This window comes from Montipora capricornis, chromosome 7 (genome assembly GCF_036669925.1).
Source record: "Montipora capricornis isolate CH-2021 chromosome 7, ASM3666992v2, whole genome shotgun sequence".
NCBI lineage: Eukaryota > Metazoa > Cnidaria > Anthozoa > Scleractinia > Acroporidae > Montipora > Montipora capricornis.
In genome coordinates this window covers 49,973,731-49,981,230 of record NC_090889.1, presented here as the reverse complement: position 1 = coordinate 49,981,230, position 7,500 = coordinate 49,973,731, and positions in this window count along the sequence as shown.

Below are 7,500 nucleotides of genomic sequence, written 5' to 3'. Positions count from 1 at the left end.
GCAAAGCAAACAATTGATAGTGGAGCTCAGGCATGCAAAGTGCGCCAGCAGAGCACTGTAGGTAAGATTTTTTGGGCGGAAATGTCAGAACAACGTTGCATTTGGCAACCGGCGTTTTTCTGGCGGGAAATCACATTAGTAAAGAGCAACGGAATATTGATGAAAGAGCACGAGAGAAGAGGCGACAAAATATGATAAGGAAAGAAACCTGGAGAGAAGCCGAGAAAGAAGAAGAGAAAATTTAAATGAAGAAATCCTTGAAGCTAAGAGAAACAGAGCGAGACAAAAACACTAATTTAAAAACTCTCCGAGGTAGTTTACTATCCCAAGAAAACGACGAAGATCCTCTTTTGTCTTAGGCTGTGCGTATCTCTGTTCCTTGTTCTTCTCTAATTGTTTCTTTTTCTGTTCATCTACTGAATCTACTAAGCAGTCAACTGTAGACTTTCCAGATCTAAGGCCATATTGGCTAGACACCAGAATATTTTCAGTGGTAAAATAATAGTGAAGTAGTTCATTCTTATATCATGTAATATCAACACACTAATAAGAGAACAAGTTATAGACTCCTCACACTAGTAGTTTAAAGAGATGGGCTTAGAAATCTTACTTAACAATAACACACACGCAAAAGTAGACTCTCTTAACAACTTGTTTGAAGAGACTCTTGCATTAAAATATTGACAACTACAACACGTAAAGAAAAATACCAAAATCACAAAATTATAATCTAATTAACAATTAGACAAAGCATCATGGGCTATTGACCTGTGGCCTACAAGGGCGAAGGGTCTAATTGTTTTAGTATAACCCAACTAGTCGGACAGAAAAGGCAATAATAAAGTTAGCAAATGCAAGTTAAAGAAATAGTTATTTGGGAATAAAACCAAAGAAAGCGTAACGCTTTTTTCTACTCGAGGACTATTAATAATAGCCCTCTAGTGGCATGGCCAATCAAAATGCAGGATTTGCATTAGTCCACTAGTTGGGTGATACTAATACAAGTTAGTCACAAGTGAAAGTATTTTAAACAAGTAGCAATACAGTAAATAATGCAAATACTAATAACTGCTTCAAATGCACCGCATGTGAAGCAACTCAACTTTTATACACAATAAGCAATATTTTAAACTAACCAGCAGAACAAAATTCCAGGTCCAAGAAGGGAAAAAATGACAAAGAAAACCAAGCAGAAAGGAGAAGAGAAACAACAAGAAATAAAGGAGTCGACTAACCCCGGGTTACTGCAGAATGCAGTGCATTAGTCCCCACGAGAGTCAAGGAAAAGAAAAACCAATAGAAAAGCAAAGCAAACAATACTTACGCAAAATCCAAATTTGGTCTCCTGCACAGAAAAAAACGCACCCAGCAGAGCTTGACTTGACAGCCAAAACCGTGTTCAGGTAAGTCTTTATGTTTAAGTCGAAGGGCTGGCCCCCTGGTAGGGTGAGTGCAATGGCTTCAAGACATACCGACTATCCCTTCAAACACAACGGTTCACCTTAAATGGAACCTCGACCCTACAAAGACAAACAAACAAAAAGACAACAGAACAAAACAAAACCAGCATGACCCAGCACAAGGGCGAAAAGCGACCAAAAAGGGCCACCCGTCAATGGACTCGTCCAATGCCAAGATGTTGGTTCACCCCAGACAAATGGCCATGGCATATGATACAAACAGAGAAATTAAACACGAACAACCAAACCATCACTGCATAAAGAAGCCACCACACTGCCAGCACCCCAGTGACAAACAAAGAAACACTGCCAGTCAGACTGGAAACAATGAAAGAACAAAGGAAGATGGAACCGATCACAAGACTTTGCAAGCTCTATAACAACAACAGTCGAGGAATGGAAGCTCTGAAAACGAAACTTATTACAAGCACCCCAAATACAAAACCTGCAGACATTAAGAAGATAAACAAAAACCCGAGGAACCACAGAAAACTCATAAGCAGAGAAAGCAAACAAAACATGACATTTCTCGGTTGGAAAACACGTTGTCAGAACACTTTTACAGAATATTGATCCTTACAGCGTTAATCAAAGAAGACGTAGAAGACTGGAACGAAGTTGCTATAGAAACCCAGGACCCAACGGGGCGTGGCACATTGACGGATATGACAAGCTAGCTCCTTATGGATTTCATATAAGTGGTTGCATTGATGGCTGTTTCAGAAGGATTATGTTTCTGCAGGTTGCAGCTACCAATCATGATCCTGCAGTCATTGCATATTATTACTTACCCTGTGTAAAGCAGATACAAGGATGTTCAAACTGACTGTGGGACCGAAAATGTGGTAGTTGCTGCAATACAGGGAGTTTTTTGCATTAATGCTTATCGTCCTTTTGATGGTCCCAACAGTCATTGATACGGCAGTTCACTAACCAACCAACGCATTGAAGCATGGTGGTCTTATTACAGAAAACAAAACAGTGGCTGGTGGATTGATTTTTTTTTAAGATTTGGCAGCTTCAGGGACTTTAGAAACTGGTAATTTCATTCATACTTGCTGTGTTTAATTCTGTTTCATGGCTTTACTTCAGGAAGAATTAGACAACGTGGCCAGTGAATGGAACCGCCATCGAATTAGGCAGAGCAGAATGGCCAAGTGCCCTCCTGGGGTACCTGATGAGCTGTATTTCCTATCAGGACCTTCAGGTAAAATTACTTATCATGTCAATTGCTAGGGCTTGCCTTCTCCTTTACACTATAATACATAAGGTGGGGGCCGAAACCTACTTTGGAGTAACGACCGAGGTGGTGGGAAGTGGAATAAAAATAAAAAAGATTACAACAAAAAGAAAAGAGAGCTGGGGCGAGAGCCACTTTTGAGGGCGGAAACCAGGAGACCAGATGCCGCAAGCTAGTGGGAAGTTCATACCCCCTTAGCCACTACGAGGCGTTGTGAAAATTAATAAATTATGCATTTGAGCAGCCAAGAGGCAAGTGCATGTTTCGTTTTCAGATGCTTTAATACGAACTCCCTGAAGTATAATATTAAAAGGCAAAAATATAATCATGTGCATTTTTATGTCTTTTAAGGGTAAATCAGATGAACAATATTTGACCCATAATATTGTAATAAACGGGTAAACAGGGCAACTGTGAAACGTATTCTACGGAACCAAAGTCACTTTTATTACACACACAAAAGCAGTCACTCTCAAAAGCACACACGTTCTAGCGCGCACAAAGCTGTGTCACGTGATCCTATGCCTACATCATTCCCCCCTTGAAAGAGAGTCAACCAGTTAAATGTCACTATCCTGTTATCTTAAGGTCCTAGATTAATGTTCACTTAGTTCAGAGAAATGTCACTGTCCGGTAGTTCAGGAGCTTTGCAACAACCTAACTCAACGCTTAATATTTCACTCCGTCTTTGTTTCCTGAAAGGTCCAGCTCTTTGCATACAATCTTATTTAAACAAAGTACTCCGATTGTCTGCTTCGGTAGGAAAGCTTTGAGACTAGTTCCCAGTCCCCATAGCGATCTGGGGGACGCATTACTCTCTTTGGGCGCGAGGTGGCAGGTGGTGTTTCTTTGGCAGAGACCCCAAGCCCAACCAGGTTGCTCCCGGCTGTTACTCCTGACGGGTTCTTCTCAGCCAGCTCCACACCGCGATCGGCGACAAGGATACTTTCCTGTTCACTCTCTCGGGTTGTATGAGCGGTGTTCTTTCCTAGGTCACTCATTGCACTAGGGTTACACTGGACATCAAGTACAGGGTCAGCTTCTCCTACTTGATTTCCTGGTGATAAGTGAGCTTGTGGTTGATGGTCATCGAACTGAGGGGTTCTATCAATGTCTTCTACTCCATTATGTGTGTTGGGTTGATTATCGTCCAGCTTGCGAGTTCCACTTTTCTCAGCATCCTGGACGACATGGTGTTCTGTCCCTACTGGCTCTGGTATGGGAAGGCAGAAGTCTGGAGGTCATCTACATCTCTGTCCTCACTTAAGTCATCTCTGCAAATGGTGCCACTCCCCTCAGGAGATTCAAGGACATCTTCCCTCTCCTTCTCCAGGTGGCCCCGATTGCGAGTTTGGTTCCTCCGACTCACGTCCTTCTCCGGGTTCCCACGTTGATATAGCTTCAAGTTGTCAAAATGTACAACCTTTGAGCGGCTTACAGGGTCTCATGGTCTCTTGATGCGGTAGTTGACCTCAGTTGTACGTTCCAATATGTCGTAAGGCCCCTTCCATTTCCGGTGAAATTTGGCGGCCTCGCCAGGTCTCAGCTGAGGGTCAAACAGGAATACCTGGTCTCCGGGCTGGTAGATGCGCTCTTTGACTCCACGGTCAAAATACTCTTTCTGTCGGTGCTGTGCTGTTCTCAGGTGCTCCCGGACATCCTGGAAAGCATCAGAGAGCTGACTCTTCAACTGCGACACATAATCTCCATAATGGTCAGGTGTTGCTTCTGGGACACCCACCATAACATCTAAGGGAAGCTGCATCTCCCTGCCAAACATAAGGGTGAAAGGGGTATACCCGGTGGAGATGTGCTCACTACTCCGGTATGCCATCAAACAAGGCCCAAGGTGCTGGTCCCATGTTTCTGGGTCGCTGTTCACTCTTGCCATTAAGAGCCCCTTGATGCTCTTGTTGGCATTCTCCGCCTGTCCATTTCCTGCGGGGTGATACGCCATTGTTCTGGTTTTTCGGATTTCTAGCATTTGGCAAAGCTCACCAAAGAGGCGGGACTTGAAATTACGCCCTTGGTCGGAATGTATGGAATCCGGGGCACCATACCGATAAACCCAGTTGTTCATCAGGGCTCTCGCGCAGGTTTTTGCTCTCTGGTTTGGTATGGCATAGGCCTCGACCCACTTTGTAAACGAACACTGGGCAGTCAAGATGTAACGGTTACCACGTTTGGTTCTGGGGAGTGGGCCAACGATATCAATGTGAAGTCGCTGGAAAGGGTAAGACGAAGGAATAGGGCGGAGGGGTACCTTGGGCGTTTTCCTGGGGGGCTTGCACTCGGCACAGGTTAAACATGCGGTACAATGGTCTTTCACAGCTTTTGCAAGGCCAGGCCTCCAGAATCTGGCTTGAACTTTCCGTAACGTCTTGAGCTGTCCGAGGTGGCTCCCTTCTAGCTCATCGTGTAACCGTTGCAGTGCTGGTTTTACAAGAGGTTCTGGGAGGACGATCCTGGGTTTCAGTTTCTTTGACCTCTCCTTTGGGCAAATTCGCAGTGCATTATCCTTTAACTCCAGTAATTCGTGTTGCGCCCCTATTGCCCTGGACATAGGACTCAGAGAAAGAAGTTCGCCAGGTGATGGTTTGGGTTTGCTTTCTCCCATCCTTGCAATCACTGAGTTAATATCTGGGTCACTGCATTGGGCTTGGGCAATTTCGCCCATAGTCCATGAGAATTTCTTTTTCTGGGTCTTGGATGTCCCCTCTTTCGACTCGCTTTGTTGTAGGAATGCTGCGGAAACATATTCAGTATCACCACATGATGGGCAACTTCCATGTTTTTGTCTCAGCCTGCGAGATAATGCATCCGCGTTAGCATGACTCAGTCCAGGGCGGTGTTCAACAGTGAAGTCGTATTCCTGGAGCCTCTCCAGCCAACAAGCTACCTGTCCCTCTGGTTGTTTAAATGACATCAGCCACTTCAAGGCGTGATGGTCTGTCTGCACAAGAAAGTTTCGTCCAAGAAGGTAATAACGAAAGTGATCAATGAAGTCAACCAGAGCAAGCATTTCAAGACGGGTGGCACAATAATTTCTTTCGTGGCGGTGTAATGCACAACTCCCATAAGCAAGAACACGCTCGCTACCATCAGGTTGCTTTTGAGAAAGTACAGCACCAATACCATGACCACTACTTGCATCAGTATCAAGGATGAAGTCGCCGCTGTTTTCGCTGAAATCTGGATACGCCAATTCTGGTGGGTTCACGAGGCGATGTTTCAGTTCACAGAAGGAACTCTCTTGTTGCAGTCTCCACTTAAACTCCACATCTTTCCTTGTCAGGTAGTTTAGGGGTTCTGCTATCGCAGAAAAATCAGGGATGAATCGTCTGTAGTAGGTCACAAGGCCCAAGAACCCTTTCAGCTCAGAAATACTTGTGGGAGTTGGCCAGTCACGGACAGCCGCTATTTTCTCGGGGACGGTCTGTATCCTGTCGGCTGAGACTACTTGCCGCTGGAGGAAGATGCACTTTGACGATTTTAATTTCAACCCGGCATATCGCAGCCTTTCGAAAACAGAACGGAGGCAGGACAGGTGTTCATCAAAGGTGCCTGACATGATGATAATGTCATCTAAGTAGACCAGACACTCTCTCCAAGTAAGACCTTGAAGGGCAAGATTCATCAGCTGGGTGAAGGTTCCAGGTCCACTGAAACTGACTCCGATGTGTGACGAATGCAGTTTTTGGGCGGTCCTTCTTTGCGACGGGAACTTGCCAGTACCCAGAGGCTAGGTCAAGGCAGCTAAACCACTTTGCACCACCCAAGGATTCCAAGATGTCATCTGACCTCAGAAGACGGTAGCTTCCATCATGCTTTTTGGCCAAGACAATAGGGCTGCTCCAGGGGCTGTTAGATGGTTCAATTCTTGCTGGCGTTAAGAGCTCTGAGAGCTGTCTATCAACCTCGTCTCGTTTAAACGGAGGAAGTCGACGAGGTGCCTGCTTGACTGGGGTGGCTGGACCAGTGTCAATGGTGTGTTCTAACAAACGGGTACGGCCTAAGTTGCCATCCCCAACAGCGAATAGATCTCTGTATTCTTCTAGGAGGCCATTAAAAGATTGCCTCTCCCCCTCTGAAAGTCCAGAGAAGTCAGCACGAATCCTTCGTTTCCAAACAGGCGGTTCAGGGGAAGGCGTTTCCACCCGAACATCTTGTTTTGCCTTGTTTTCTGTGCAGGTTTCCTCCAACTTGAACAAATTTACTGAAGCGTCGATGTGATCAAGGGAGTAAAACTGAGCCACAGTTTGGCCTGGCCTCAACAACATAGTTTTCTCTGAGAAATTTGCCATGCGGACAGGAGTTTTCCCTTCCTTTGGAACAGTCAAGGTGCGTGCTATGCAGAACCTGCTTGCGAGCATTTCCGCTGTGTTTTTCCGGGATCCTTCCAGCATCCCGGGAGTCCCGTCGTTCCGCTCAAAACCGGGTTCTAATTTTCCACACAAAACCACTTCGGTTCCCGCTTTTAACTCAACTTCCTCTTCAACTACAACACGGCAGATGCTTGGTGGCTTTCGCTGATAAAAGACTCACAACCCACCCTGGTTTTTGAAGGTCACAAGGACCATAAGGTTCCAGTTCCTAATGCTTTGCTATGCAGTAGTGGGTTCTTCACAAGTGTGTGAAGGATGATAGCTCATTCCTCTCTCCATGGCCCCCCCCCCAAACATATGGTATATCTCCTGCAGTGGTTAAATATTGCTGTTCTGATTGTATTGATTCAGTAACAATTGAAGATGTACCTGATTATGAATGACGACAGGCTCTTATTGAGGTCAGTGGTAATAT